Below are 7270 nucleotides of genomic sequence, written 5' to 3' on the forward strand. Positions count from 1 at the left end.
CTCTGTACCCCATACATACAATTGTCGGTAAGGTCCCTCAGTCAAGCAGTGAATTTCAAACAGAATCAAACACAAAAACCAGGGATATTTTCCAATGTCTCGCAAAGAAGGGCACCTATTGGTAGATGGGTAAAGAAAACAGCAGACATTGAATATCCCTTTGAGCATGGTGAAGTTATTAATTACACTTTGGATGGTGTATCAATACACCCAGTCACTACAAAGATACAGGCGTCCTTCATAACCCAGTTGCTGGAGAGGAAAGAAACTGCTCAGGGATTTCACCATGAGGCCAATGGCGACTTTAAAACAGTGACAGAGTTTAATTGCTGTGATAGGAGAAAACTGAGGATGGATCAACAACATTGTAGTTACTCCACAATATGAACCTAAATGACAGAGTGAAAAGAAGGAAGCCTGTACAGAATTGAAATATTCCAAAATATACATCCAGTTTACAACAAGGCACTAAAGTAAAACTGCACAAAATTTGGCAAAGCAATTAACTTCTTGTCCTGAATAAAAAGTGTTATGTTTGGGGCAAATCCAATGCAACATATTACTGAGTACCATCATCCATATTTTCAAGCATAGTGGTGGCTGCATAATGTTATGGGTATGCTTGTAATTATTAAGGACCGGGGTTTTCAGGATAAAAAAGAAATGGAATGGAGCTAAGCACAGGCAAAATCCTAGAGGAAAACTTGGTTCAGTCTGTTTTCCACCAGACACTGGGAGATGAATTCCCCTTTCAGCAGGACAATATCCCCAAACACAAGGCCAAATCTACGCTTAATTTGCTTACCAAGAAGACAGTGAATGTTCCTGAGTGGCCAAGTTACAGTTTTGACTGAATCTACTTGAAAATCTACAGCAAAACTTGAAAATGGCAGTCTAGCAATGATCAACAACCAATTTGACAGATCTTGAAGTATTTTGAAAAGAATAATGGGTAAATGTTGCACAATCTAGATGTGGAAAGCTCTTAGATACTTACCCAGAAAGACACGCAACTGTAATCCCTCTTAGAGACTATTATTATACTACTTACCCAGAAAGACTCACAGCTATAATCACTCTTAGAGACTCACCCAGAAAGACTCACAGCTGTAATCACTCTTAGAGACTTACCAAGAAACCCTCACAGCTGTAATCACTCTCAGAGACTTACCCAGAAAGACTCACAGCTGTAATCACTCTCAGAGGCTTACCCAGAAAGACTCACAGCTGTAATCCCTCTCAGAGACTTACCCAGAAAGACTCACAGCTATAATCACTCTTAGAGACTTACCCAGAAAGACTCACAGCTGTAATCCCTCTCAGAGACTTACCCAGAAAGACTCACAGCTATAATCACTCTTAGAGACTTACAGCTGTAATCCCTCTCAGAGACGTACCCAGAAAGACACACAGCTATAATCGTTGCCAAAGGTGCTTCTACAAGGTATTGACTCAGGGGTGTAAAAACGTATGTAAAATGAGATATTTCTGTATTTCACTTCCAATACATTTGCCAACATGTATAAAAACTTGTTTTCACATTACACTATGAGGTATTGTGTGTAGTGGATGAGAAACAAAAACTATTTCATCCATTTTGAATTCAGGCTGTAACAACAAAATATGGAATAAGTCAAGGAGTGTGAAAACTTTCTGAACACACTGTAGATAATATCCCCAAAGTCTGAAATAGACATAAAAGTGGCCTGGACAAATGTCCTTCCTATCATCAAAAGGCAGACATGCTTAGTTTCTGTAAAAGAAACCAACCTTAAACTTCCATTTCTTCACCAGCTCAGTGACATTATTTTTATGACAGTTTGTCATCGAGCCACAGATACAATGATATTTGTAAGGAAGGAACTTGCTCAATTTGTGTACCGTTCAAACATGTCATTACAAGTTATTTTAAATCTGGGTTGTGTGGACAAAGAAAAAAGCATGCATTTTGTTTTGTTTGCATTCAGCACTAAGTTTTGGAGGACAGCTTATCCAACCCTGTGGAGGACAGCTTATCCAACCCTGTGGAGGACAGCTTATCCAACCCTGTGGAGGACAGCTTATCCAACCCCGTGGAGGACAGCTTATCCAACCCCGTGGAGGACACCTTATCCAACCCCGTAGAGGACAGCTTATCCAACCCCATAGAGGACACCTTATCCAACCCCATACAGGACACCTTATCCAACCCTGTGGAGGACAGCTTATCCAACCCTGTGGAGGACAGCTTATCCAACCCTGTGGAGGACAGCTTATCCAACCCTGTGGAGGACAGCTTATCCAACCCTGTGGAGGACAGCTTATCCAACCCTGTGGAGGACAGCTTATCCAACCCTGTGGAGGACAGCTTATCCAACCCCGTGGAGGACACCTTATCCAACCCCGTAGAGGACACCTTATCCAACCCCGTAGAGGACACCTTATCCAACCCTGTGGAGGACAGCTTATCCAACCCTGTAGAGGACACCTTATCCAACCCTGTGGAGGACAGCTTATCCAACCCTGTGGAGGACAGCTTATCCAACCCTGTGGAGGACAGCTTATCCAACCCTGTGGAGGACAGCTTATCCAACCCTGTGGAGGACAGCTTATCCAACCCTGTGGAGGACAGCTTATCCAACCCTGTGGAGGACAGCTTATCCAACCCTGTAGAGGACACCTTATCCAACCCTGTGGAGGACAGCTTATCCAACCCTGTGGAGGACAGCTTATCCAACCCTGTGGAGGACAGCTTATCCAACCCTGTGGAGGACAGCTTATCCAACCCTGTGGAGGACAGCTTATCCAACCCTGTGGAGGACAGCTTATCCAACCCTGTGGAGGACAGCTTATCCAACCCCATAGATGACACCTTATCCAACAGAATAACATTCTGTCATCCAAGGCATTTACAACAAGCACGGTTGCCATGGTGCTGTTAATAACGTCTGAATCCAGATTGATTAACATTAAGAAAATCATTTACATACAGAAAATGTAGCCGATAAGTTGACCAGTGATTCGAATAGTTTCTCAAGGGAGCCTGGAAATTAGTCGATAATTATCAAGATCACTACAATCCCAGACCTTACGGAGTGGCAGCATAAAAGCTGCTTTTTACACACTTTAGGGATATTTCCTGATACTAAAGTTCAATATAAAATGTAGTGTTACTGAGCCAACAATGAGAGGCGCTGTGTACTTAATTAAAGACAGGTCCGAATTGTCAGCCCCTAGTGACTTCTGGGTTGTCAATACCTAATAAGGGAGCAGGAACTTCAGTTTCTGTGAGTTTGACTACCGGCTTGACTACCGGTTCCTAAATCACTTGAGGTTGATTGATCATCCATTGAGGCAACTGGAGGCTGTATGAGGGAGGAACAGACAGCTGGAGGCTGTATGAGGGAGGAACAGTCAGCTGGAGGCTGTATGGGGGAGGAACAGACAGCTGGAGGCTGTATGGGGGAAGAACAGACAGCTGGAGGCTGTGTGGGGGAGGAACAGAAGAACAGCTGTAAAATGCTGATTAAAAGAATCACAGAACTTTTTCATTAATTTTAAGGAATGACGCAGGACTCTAAAACTACTTGACTAGACAGGGAGGAATGACGCAGGACTCTAAAACTACTTGACTAGACAGGGAGGAATGACGCAGGACTCTAAAACTACTTGACTAGACAGGGAGGAATGACGCAGGACTCTAAAACTACTTGACTAGACAGGGAGGAATGACGCAGGACTCTAAAACTACTTGACTAGACAGGGAGGAATGACGCAGGACTCTAAAACTACTTGACTAGACAGGGAGGAATGACGCAGGACTCTAAAACTACTTGACTAGACAGGGAGGAATGACGCAGGACTCTAACACTACTTGACTAGACAGGGAGGAATGACCCACCGCTTCAGTGAATTAGCGGTTTTCCAGAATCTAGAGGGATCACTAGCAGTCTGTCATAGCACTAAGGAGTTTCATTCAGCCTGTTTAACAGTCTGTCATAGCGCTAAGGAGTTTCATTCAGCCTGTTTAACAGTCTGTCATAGCTCTAAGGAAGTAGTTTCATTCAGCCTGTTTAACAGAGTCTGTCATAGCTCTAAGTAGTTAGTTTCATTCAGCCTGTTTAACAGTCTGTCATAGCTCTAAGGAAGTAGTTTCATTTGGCTCTGTCTCAGGGGTCTAAGGCTCCGTCTCAGGGGTCTAAGGCTCCGTCTCAGGGGTCTAAGACACTGCATCGCAGTGCTAGCTGTGCCAATAGAGATTCTGGGTTCTAGTCCAGGCTCTGTCGCAGCCAGCCGCGACCGGGAGACCCATGGGGGAGGGTTTGTACGGTGTTTCCTCCAACATATTGGTATGGCTGGCTTCCGGGATAAGCGGGCATTGTGTCAAGAAGCAGTGCGGCTTGGTTGGGCCGTGTTTTGGAGGACGCACGGCTCTCGACCTTCGCCTCTCCCGAGTCCGTACGAGAGTAGCAGCGATGAGACAATTGGATACCACAAAATTGGGGAGAAAAACGGGGTAAAATATTTTTTTTACTGGATGAGCCACAATGGACTTCCTGATTGGATTAAACGTTAGTAGAATAGTAGAAAACAGGTAAATGTGCACAACATTACTGTTGAGGAGCTGGGAGTGAGAAAGGTGAGAGATAGGGGGAGATGGAGAGAGAACGGGAGAGAGATAGGGGGAGATGGAGAGAGATGGGAGAGAGAACGGAAGAGAGATGGGAGAGAGAACGGGAGAGCGATGGAGAGAGATGGGAGAGAGATAGGGGGAGAACGGGAGAGAGATAGGGGGAGATGGAGAGAGAACGGGAGAGAGATAGGGGGAGATGGAGAGAGAACAGGAGAGAGATGGGGAGATGGAGAGAGAACAGGAGAGAGATGGGGAGATGGAGAGAGAACAGGAGAGAGATGGGGAGATGGAGAGAGAACGGGAGAGAGATGGGGAGATGGAGAGAGAACGGGAGAGAGATAGGGGGAGATGGAGAGAGATGGGAGAGAGATAGGGGGAGAACGGGAGAGAGATGGGAGAGAGAACGGGAGAGAGATGGAGAGATGGGAGAGAGAACGGGAGAGAGATGGAGAGATGGGAGAGAGAACGGGAGAGAGATGGAGAGATGGGAGAGAGATAGGGGGAGAACGGGAGAGAGATGGGAGAGAGAACGGGAGAGAGATGGAGAGAGATGGGAGAGAGATAGGGGGAGAACGGGAGAGAGATGGGAGAGAGAACGGGAGAGAGATGGGAGAGAGATAGGGGGAGAACGGGAGAGAGATAGGGGGAGAACGGGAGAGAGATGGAGAGAGAACGGGAGAGAGATAGGGGGAGATGGAGAGAGAACGGGAGAGAGATAGGGGGAGATGGAGAGAGAACGGGAGAGAGATAGGGGGAGATGGAGAGAGAACGGGAGAGAGATAGGGGGAGATGGAGAGAGAACGGGAGAGAGATAGGGGGAGATGGAGAGAGAACGGGAGAGAGATAGGGGGAGATGGAGAGAGAACGGGAGAGAGATAGGGGGAGATGGAGAGAGAACGGGAGAGAGATATGGGAGATGGAGAGAGAACGGAGAGATATGGGGAGATGGAAGAGAAGGGAGAGAGATATGGGGAGATGGAGAGAGAACGGGAGAGAGATATGGGGAGATGGAGAGAGAACGGGAGAGAGATATGGGGAGATGGAGAGAGAACAGGAGAGAGATATGGGGAGATGGAGAGAGAACAGGAGAGAGATATGGGGAGATGGAGAGAGAACAGGAGAGAGATATGGGGAGATGGAGAGAGAACAGGAGAGAGATATGGGGAGATGGAGAGAGAACAGGAGAGAGATATGGGGAGATGGAGAGAGAACAGGAGAGAGATATGGGGAGATGGAGAGAGAACAGGAGAGAGATATGGGGAGATGGAGAGAGAACAGGAGAGAGATATGGGGAGATGGAGAGAGAACAGGAGAGAGATATGGGGAGATGGAGAGAGAACAGGAGAGAGATATGGGGAGATGGAGAGAGAACAGGAGAGAGATATGGGGAGATGGAGAGAGAACAGGAGAGAGATATGGGGAGATGGAGAGAGAACAGGAGAGAGATATGGGGAGATGGAGAGAGAACAGGAGAGAGATATGGGGAGATGGAGAGAGAACAGGAGAGAGATATGGGGAGATGGAGAGAGAACAGGAGAGAGATATGGGGAGATGGGAGAGAGAACAGGAGAGAGATATGGGGAGATGGAGAGAGAACAGGAGAGAGATATGGGGAGATGGAGAGAGAACAGGAGAGAGATATGGGGAGATGGAGAGAGAACAGGAGAGAGATATGGGGAGATGGAGAGAGAACAGGAGAGAGATATGGGGAGATGGAGAGAGAACAGGAGAGAGATATGGGGAGATGGAGAGAGAACAGGAGAGAGATATGGGGAGATGGAGAGAGAACAGGAGAGAGATATGGGGAGATGGAGAGAGAACAGGAGAGAGATATGGGGAGATGGAGAGAGAACAGGAGAGAGATATGGGAAGATGGAGAGAGAACAGGAGAGAGATATGGGAAGATGGAGAGAGAACAGGAGAGAGATAGGGGGAGAGAGAACAGGAGAGAGATAGGGGGAGAGAGAACAGGAGAGAGATAGGGGGAGAGAGAGAGAATGGGAGAGAGATAAGGGGAGATGGAGAGAGAACGGGAGAGAGAGAGAACGGGAGAGAGATAGGGGGAGAGAGAACAGGAGAGAGATAGGGGGAGAGAGAGAGAATGGGAGAGAGATAGGGGGAGAGAGAGAGAATGGGAGAGAGAACGGGAGAGAGATAGGGGGAGAAAGAGAGAATGGGAGAGAGATAGGGGGAGAGAGAGAGAATGGGAGAGAGATAGGGGGAGAATGGGAGAGAGATAGGGGGAGCTGGAGAGTGATAGGGGGAGATGGAGAGAGAATGGGAGAGAGAACAGGAGAGAGATAGGTGGAGAACAGAAGAGAGAGAGTGTCTGAGATAATCATCCCTAATCTTTTCCCTCTGGATCTTACCATCGAAACGTAGCTGTAATTTTGTCCCTAACCTTACTGTAAAGACCAGATGGGAACACATGGGATTCTCACAGCTGAGAGGGAGAGAGGAATTGTATGTATTTTTTGTTTAACCTTTATTAAACTCGGCAAGTCAGTTAAGAACATATTATTATTTACAATGACGGCCTGGGAACAGTGGGTTAACTGCCTTGTTCAGGGGCAGAACGACAGGTTTTTACCTTGTCAGCTCGGGGGATTCCATCTAGCAACCTTTCGGTTAAAGAACTAACACTCTAACCACAAGGCG

This window comes from Oncorhynchus kisutch, linkage group LG17, assembly GCF_002021735.2.
Source record: "Oncorhynchus kisutch isolate 150728-3 linkage group LG17, Okis_V2, whole genome shotgun sequence".
Classification (NCBI taxonomy): Eukaryota; Metazoa; Chordata; class Actinopteri; order Salmoniformes; family Salmonidae; genus Oncorhynchus; species Oncorhynchus kisutch.